Source organism: Meriones unguiculatus, chromosome 5, assembly GCF_030254825.1.
Source record: "Meriones unguiculatus strain TT.TT164.6M chromosome 5, Bangor_MerUng_6.1, whole genome shotgun sequence".
NCBI lineage: Eukaryota > Metazoa > Chordata > Mammalia > Rodentia > Muridae > Meriones > Meriones unguiculatus.
Genome location: NC_083353.1, coordinates 101,289,361 through 101,298,503, shown reverse-complemented (window position 1 = coordinate 101,298,503; position 9,143 = coordinate 101,289,361). Strand labels below are relative to the sequence as shown.

The following is a 9,143-nucleotide window of genomic DNA, read 5'->3' as shown; positions in this document are numbered from 1 at the left end:
GTGAAACCTTGAACACCCTCCATCGTCAGAACTGAAAGGAAAAATGGGCATACATCTACAATATCTTGTGTAGGGGTGTGTACACTTACGAGTTGTGTGTACAGACATGTGGAATTCAGTGGACAACTGCTGTTGTCTTGGCTAGACTATCTTGCCAGCAAGTCCCAAGTTACCAAGCACCTTGTTCTGCTTCCTACAGCGCTGGCATTGTAAGAGTGTCCTACCATGCCTGTCTGCTCCCCTCTTCCTCCTCTGTCTCCATTTCCTCTTCTTCCTTCCACAGCTTCCATTTTTACGTGTATTCTGTGTATTGAGCTTGAAGTCAGGTCCTCATGCCTGCCCAGCCATCACTTTATTGGCCATTTCCTCTACACCATAATGTAGTTTTTCATGTGAATCAAAAAAGGCAATAGCTATTCTATTTCAAGTCATTTTGGAAATGGTATTTTGGGTCATAGTGATCTAGAATTAGACAGTCCCTCAAGATTGGCCTTGAATTTGGTATGTAAGCAGGAAAGAGAGAAAGAAAATAGTCAACACAGATTGATCAGAATGAAACTGATTCTGTCACAGATATGTCTGCAGATGGCATAGGGAAACTGTAAGAAATGATATCATTAACAAATTCTGATATTTGATACTAACATAAAACCTCCTTATACATAAAACTGTGGTTTTGTGGAAGAGGTCTTAAGTATTAGCAATTGGGAGACAGAAATGGAAAGATTTCCATGAGTTTACGATCAGTATGGTCTATATACCAAATTCCAGACCAACCATAGCTGCATAGTGATATATTTTTGTCAAGGGCAAAATCTCTGCAGAAAAGAACATCTTCCTCTAAGGTCAAAATATCTTATGGAGCTGGAAGAGCCCTTTGGAAAGATGCACTTCTGTGGCTAAAAATGAAAGACGCTGGGTTCCTTCTTCATACTGTATTTCTTTTTTATTTACTTGATGTCACAGGAGTAAACACTTCAGAATTAAGGAAATTCCACTGTTCTCTGTCATATCTAGAGATAATTCTCCAAATACTGTATATTTCATAGAATTTGTAAAAATAAACTACAAGTGGCTGTAAAGAAGGCTCAATGGGTAAAAGAGATGCAGTGAAGACCTACTGAACTGAGTTTTGTCCCTTTAACCCACCTTGAAAAAATCCAAATTTGATGTGACCTACCTGTAGTTCTAGAGAGTGAGGATAGAATCCCTGGGAAGGTCATGGGCTAGCTACCTAGCAGAGCAAGAGAAATAAGCCACCCGACATCAAAACAAGAAACAAAAGAGCTAATGTGGAAAAGTTACCCTTAACCTCTGCATTCTATTGCATGCAGACACTAGCACACAGGAACACACACTTGAACACACACATGCACAACAGACACACACACATATACACACACCAGTACTCACACATGCTTGTACATATATACACACGCATGCTCACACACATGCATGCACATACATACAGAATAAATATTACTTTAAAAATTCAATGTTGTATATTCAGTGTCTTCATTTCATCATATGCACTGATTCACCCATTAGCATGCCCTTCCTGTTTGCCTCTTAAATGCCTCAGCATACGACCTCGCTAGAGATGACTTAAACAGAATCCCCTGTCATCACAGTGCCTGGCAGCAAAGGTAGCTCTTGTATATTTCAGGCACAGAACAGACAGTCTCCTAGAGAATGTTAGGTTTCTAAGAAACATTGCAAAATGATTCTAAAACAACCCGTTGAATCTGAAAGAGAGAGAAATGTCTAAGAGAAACGAGTGTTACTCATTGAATAAAAAAATAAAGTTGCTGAACAGAAATCAATTTCTTTTTTTTTTTTCTGTCCTTTTTGATAGCTAAAATTGCTAAAGTGCTTAAGGAGGCATATCATTTTTCTTTCTGAAGAATTTTGTCCAGTTTGACAAGTAAATAAATGTTTAACTCTCTCCCTCCTTTGATTGCTACAGAAACAAGAAGAAATGGAAAATAACTGCTGTGTGTTTATGACATATCAGTTTCTTTCTCTACATGAAGCACACAATGAGAACGCTTTGCAGATGGATTGTGCCTTCAATTGAACAGAGAATGGTGGACCGGCTCTGGTATTGTGGAATTGGATCATCTGTCATAGTTTCTGCTTCTAGAAAAATGACCACCCAGGGGAAAACTAGTGGAAAGCTTTTTTTTTTTTTAAGGTGATAAGAGATGATAAGATACAAGACTGATTTTTTTAATTATTTTTTTTTTATTATTATTTTTTTATCAGTTACATTTTATTAACTTTGTACCCCAGCCGTGTCCCGTTCTCTCATTCCCTCCCAGTCCCTCCCTCCCTCCCTCATCTCCACCGTGCCCCTTTCCAAGTCCACTGAGAGGGGGGAGCTCCTCCCCATTCATCTGATCCTGTTTTATCAGGTATCTTCAGGACTGGCTGCAAAGCCCTCCTCTGTGGCCTAACAGGACTGCTCCTCCCTTCGGGGGTGGGGAGACCAAAGAGCCAGTCATTGAGTTCCTGTTAGAAATAGTCCTTGTTCCATTGTATAAAAATACCACAATTTCTGTACCCATTCCACCGTTGATGGACATCTGGGTTGTTTCCAGGTTCTGGCTATTACAAATAGAGCTGCTATAAACATGGTTGAGCAAGTGTTCTTTTTGTGTACTTGAACAAACTTTGGGTATATACCTAGCAGTGGTATAGCTGGGTCTGTAGGAAGCACTATTCCTATTTGTCTTAGAAAGCGCCAGATAGCTTTCCAGAGTGGTTGTACCAGTTTACATTCCCACCAGCAGTGGAGCAGGGTTCCCCTTTCTCCACAACCTCTCCAGCATGTGTTATCGCTTGAGTTTTTCATCTTGGCCATTCTGATGGGTGTAAGGTAATATCTCAGGGTCGTTTTGATTTGCATTTACCTGATGGCTAATGAGGATGAGCATTTCTTTAAGTGTTTTTCTGCCATTCGATATTCCTCTGTCGAGAATTCTCTGTTTAGCTCTGTTCCCCATTTTTTAATTGGAATACTTGGTTTGCTGCTTTTCAGCTTCTTTAGTTCTTTGTATATACTGGATATTAGTCCTCTGTCAGATAAAGGGTTAGTGAAGATTCTTTCCCAATCTGTAGGCAGTCGTTTTGTTTTGATGACGGTATCCTTTGCTTTACAGAAACTTTTCAGTTTCATGAGGTCCCATTTATACTACTCAGCAATCAAAAAGGAGGAAATCATGAAATTTGCAGGCAAATGGTGGGATCTAGAAAAGATCATTCTGAGTGAAATATCCCAGAAGGAGAAAGACAAACATGGGATATACTCACTTATATAGACCTATAAGATATGATAAACATAATGAAATCTATACACCTAAAAAAGATAATCAATTGAGCGGACATGGGGTAAGATGATCAATCCTCATTTAGAAAGACAGATGGGATGTGCATCGAACGTATGACAGGAGTCTAATGAGCGCATCTGAAAGACTCTAACTAGCAGTGTTTTCAAAGCAAAGACTCATGACCAAACCTTTGGCAGAGTACAGGGAATCATAAGAAAGAAGGGGAGTTAGTCTGATGGGGAAAGGATAGGAGCTCCACAAGGACCAAATATATCTGGGCACAGGGTCTTTTCTGAGACTGACATTCAACCAAGGACCATGTATGGACATAACCTAGAACCTCCACTCAGATGTAGCCTGTGGTAGCTCAGTAACCAATTGGTTTCCCAAAGTGAGGGGAACAGGGACTATTTCTAACAGGAACTCGATGACTGGCTCTTTGGTCTCCCCACCCCCGAAGGGAGGAGCAGTCCTGTTAGGCCACAGAGGAGGGCTTTGCAGCCAGTCCTGAAGATACCTGATAAAACAGGATCAGATGAATGGGGAGGAGGTCCCCCCCATCAGTGGACTTGGAAAGGGGCACGGAGGAGATGAGGGAGGGAGGGAGGGAGGGACTGGGAAGGAATGAGGGATCGGGACAAGGCTGGGATACAGAGTTAATAAAATGTAACTGATAAAAAAAAAAAAAAAAGAAATAGTCCTTGTTCCCCTCGCTTTGGGAAACCCACAACCACTCTGGAAAGCTATCTGGCGCTTTCTAAGACAAATAGGAATAGTGCTTCCTCCAGACCCAGCTATACCACTGCTAGGTATATACCCAAAGTATGTTCAAGTACACAAAAGGGACACTTGCTCAACCATGTTTATAGCAGCTCTATTTGTAATAGCCAGAACCTGGAAACAACCCAGATGTCCATCAACGGAGGAATGGGTACAGAAATTGTGGTATTTTTATACAATGGAATACTACTCAGCAATCAAGACTGATATTTTTTTGGTGTGAACTATTTAAAAATAATATTAAAAGAAAATGACTAAGTCATCAGAAAGGCAACTATCAGGGGCAGAAAGTGTTCCCAATTACAGATTATACCAAATCTTTTTGTGTAATTTAAGTGATAAGTAACATACTCCAAATCACTTTTTAATTTTTTTATTATTTAGTTTTATAAAATTTAGAAGATACAAAGTCTCACCAAATAAGTTATTGTTGGCTCATAACACCAGCCCTGGCTTGTGACTCAGTGAAGAAGACAACATGGACATCATGGATTTTCTGGGGACTGATGCTAGACACAAAGAATACACCAGAACAGATGACACTGGGTCAGCTTGTTCCAAAGCAAGCTAAGACATGGCAGGAAGAGGGAAGATGTGTGTGTGTGTGTGTGTGTGTGTGTGTGTGTGTGTGTGTGTATCACCAATGATAATTCCCCAATCCCACAACACTCACTACCCCATCATACCACAGCATTATAGAAAATGAAATGGTCTTTTGGTGTTTTCTGCAGGAGAGTTCAGGTTCCCAAATGTCTTATTTCTGGTTTTCTTTTCAAATGTGAGTTCCAACATCTTTAAGCATTGTAGGGGATTAGCATCTTGAAGTTGTCAGGATCTTGTTCTGCCCGTTATTAATGGGCTGAGCTCCTGGTTCTGCACCTACTGCTTCGGCTCAGAAGACATGTTACCCTCTACCCCATGGCTGGCCCTGGGGTCTTCTTTACAGGGTGCATTGTATTGTTTGCTTGGCTCAAAAGGCCCCTTGGCTCTGGTCTTTTCTTTGCTGCTATTTCTTGAGCTTTGACAGTTGCTTTCAGTCAGAGTTAGCATTTCCCAGAGCAGAGGACACCAGTTCTATAGTTAGCTGTTCATTGTTCTGAATGTGCACCTGCATATTGAAATCAAGTTTGCCATCTCTGGTGAGCTCTGGCCTATTGCTCTTGTGCAGCTGCTCCAGGAAGCTGTTGTAGATGCTGTCTGTCTGCTTTTGCCAGGTGGAAGTCAGGTTTGTTCACCTTGAGGACACACTGGAGGGTGAACTGACTGACACACAGCACTTCCTACTGCTTCTTCATCAAGCTTTTGGATTAGTATTTCTCACTCTCAATCTCAAACACAGGCAGATGATTTATAATCTTTTGAACCCTGTGCTCTAGGTCCTTCTGCGAATCTTCCACAGAAATGCCCAGCAACACACAGATGTCCCATCCAACTTCACTTACTCTCTCTCCTACAACTATGTCACTGGCCCTACTGACAGGTGTTCATGGTGTTAGCTGTGGCAACCGGGACAAGCCCTGTGTTCATACCTTGTGACTCTGCCAGTGGCCTCCAATTCACTCTTATTGGCTTGTGGTTCTTATATTTCTGTCCTACCACATTTTCCATATCACTTAAGGTTATCATTTATCACCACCACTTATTTTGTATTCAGTAGTTGTACAGAATAATGATTTCATGGTGCTTTTATACCTGCCAGTGCTACACCTTGATTACTACACTCACCAAATGTTGGTCCTTCCTTTGTTCATTTTTTTCTTTTTTCTGTTTTTCTCCATTCCTTCCTCCATCACTTTCTTCCTTTTCTCCTTCACCCCTTCCTCTTTTGCTTTTCTTCCTTCCATTGTTCTTTCCTTTCTTCCTTCTTTCCTTCTTTCCCTCCTTCCTTCCTTCTTTCCTTCCTTCCTTCCTTCCTTCCTTCCTTCCTTCCTTTCCTTCTTTCTTTCTTTCTTTCTTTCTTTCTTTCCTTCCTTCCTCCCTTCTTTCCTTCCTTCCTCCCTTTATGCCCTCTCTCCCTCACTATGTATGTATGTATGTATGTTTGCATGCTATGGAGAACTGAACCTAGGACTCCATGAACGCCAAGATGGAGTGTAATAGAGCAGTGCATCCAGCATGTATCTCTGGCCTCTGCATGAGCCACATAGACATCAAAACACACGGACACATTTGCAAGCGCACACACAAAGTCACACACACATACATTTTCACACCTACATATTCCTGCTTTATACATAGCACAGACATGCATAATTACAACTGTATTTCTTTTCATGCTATATATCTGTAGCACACTTATGTGTGTGAGCATTTTTGTCAAATGTTTGTTATACTCACAACAAAGACTAGAGTTAAATAGACAGTTTCCCAGCCCTGAAAAGAAAAATGTTCTTCAGCTGATGCCAACTAGATTTATTGTAGACAAGAATTTAGACATTGGCAAGCAGAGGTGAGATGTCTAAGTGCAATACATGGTTCATGAGTGTAATACCTGTGTGATAAAAGCCAGATTTATAAAACAGAAGCACAAAACATGAATTTACCAAAGTTTTATGTGATGATAGGAGCCTTCAGAAACAAATACTTAAGATTTGAGAAAGGATGATAAAAGGTGTGGGTAGTCATGTAGACAATGTAGACCAAAGAATGGACACAATTATGGAGCAATGGTAACACCAAAACTCAGAACTATTTGATAAAATTGTTTTTTCTTTCATAGTGTAGTCGGCTGGACCCACAGGAGCAGATTAGCACAGCTGTTCATCTCTGTCTTATTTTCATGAGAGCTAAGTTAAAGGGTGTGGTCTTTGGGTCTTCTGACTTTCTTCATTGGGAAGGAATTTTGTTTTCTGCATCTAGCCTTAAGGAATGACGGAGCAAACAGTGAGGTAGGAAGTATGTAAAAAGGGCAGAAATCCTAGAGAGCACTCACATGTGATCCCAGCACTTGAGATGCTCAAGCAAAAGAATTTAGTTTTAGGCCTGCCTGGGCTGTCTTTAAACAGAGTAAGAAAGTTGGTGAGGTGCCAACTTTTTAGTTTGGAAATGACACTATTAGGCTTGACAGTAGAAAGCATAACACAGGCTAAAAATATTGAAATAACATTTGCTATAGAATGTTGCTCCTCAGCTTTTCAAAAGACGAATTTTCAAATGTTAAAATTGAAAATGGTGCTGAAAATTCCATTGATAGTGTCCCTTGGGAGATTGTGAAGTTCAAGGATGATATTTTAAGATTTAAGGAGAAAAATTCTTCTAATGTACATAGCAGTTCCTTAGAGATGAGCCAATGGTAAGTATTGATGTAAAAGCCTTTTACTCCATGCACCCCAGGAACTCAGGGGGCCTTTAGGTTATACAATTAAACAGTCCAGTTTGATAGATGCAAACCTCTAAGTTTGTTCAGCAACCATAGGAAAGAATTATTTAGGTAATACATTGGCTTAGACTTACCACTGGGGAAATTAAAAGTCATGTAATTACCCTCAGTACAGCTGGGATAAAAACAGGGGATGTACATTCATACTTTGATGGTTTCTCTTTGATTTTTTTACTGGGTCTCTGTCTTTTATGCTAATAACACTGATGGCTAATTTTATATCAAGTTGCTACAAGCTTGAGTTAACTGAGCAAAGAGGGCCATTTTTGAAAACTGCTTACATATCAATGACCTTTGGTCAAGTCTATGAGGTATTGTCATAATTAATGATTTATGTTGGAGAACCAATCCCACCACTCCCATGAGAAAGGCTGCCACCCTTGAACAGGTGGTCAATCCTATGTGCTATTAGAAGCAGGGTGTGAAAGTCATGGGCAACAAGCCAGTAAGCAATGTTCTTCTAGAGTTTCAGTTTTGAGAATTCACATCTAGAGCATTTCAGGATTTAAACAATTGTAAAGTACTTTTCTTCCAATGGAGCAACACACCCTGAAGAAAGGGACTATGACAAGGTAAAGTGTGAAGGTGTACCACACCAAATTAAAGTGTTTTATACATGTGAAGTTCTATGTAATATTTGTTTATGTCTGTGATTATAATGATAGAATAAAATTTAAACATTATATTATCCATAATTAAAATGTCAAACCATAACAAATTATACAAGCATGATGCCCTGTGATCAAGCAGGCCTGGGGATGAAATTAGATGATCATGCTTTTAAAGAAACTATGAAGCGCTCCTCGGCACAGCGGAACAGCGGACTCATCTTTCTCAGCGCAGACCTAACTGCCTGGGGTATACAACCGCTGAGACGGAGCCCCAACCACTTTAGCGGCAGACAAAAGCCAGCAGTACGTACCCCGGAGTCCCAGATTCGCGCAGCAGCTGCACCATTCTCCCAGGGCGGGAATCTGCTAGACACCATACTAGCTCCGCAGGATCACCATCACTGACGTACGACCCGCCCAATCCCACAGTGACAGAGAATACGCTATATACTCACCGAAACCAGGCAGAAACGTCATACAACCTGGATACACCAGGCACTGGGCCTCCCAAGCTTGGAGAGCACAACGAAGAGATCCCAGGACTTCCCAGAAAGCACTGGGACTAGCAAGCCAGTCTCCAGTTACAGCAGGACGTGGCAGCGGAGCAGTACTGAACTGGCGGGGCACCACAGCCCTCCAGTTTAAGACTAACCAGGGCCAAACCAGAGAACAGAGAGCCTGATTACCCCATCCCTGCTGAAGTGACCACCCTGAAATCTCCAGCTGCAGCAAGACCTCAGAACCTGGCAGTGACAGCAGCACAGAACTGGCGGAACACATCAAAGAAGCAGGGCCAAACCAGAGAGCAGAGAGCCCCGGATACCATGATCTCCGCCAAGAGACCTGCCTGTAAGTGAGTGCACCCTTGAGAATCTGCAGTTCCCCAGATCCTGGGTCCTTCTAAATCAGAAGCCAGGCATCGAACCCCCCTCCCACCCACATACCCACTTTGGGAAACAGAGGGGCACTAGGGACATTGAAGTTCCTGCCCTGTGGGCCTGATTGAGGAGCTAAGACAGTTAATACCAGAAATTGCGCTGCGAT

General features: G+C 41.5%; 1 pseudogene; it reads right to left on the bottom strand.

The window, feature by feature from the left end:
* Positions 1 to 4,988: 4,988 nt before the first annotated feature.
* The window catches only part of LOC110544223 (D-aminoacyl-tRNA deacylase 1-like), a 98,476-nt pseudogene continuing 94,321 nt past the window's right edge, over positions 4,989 to 9,143 (bottom strand).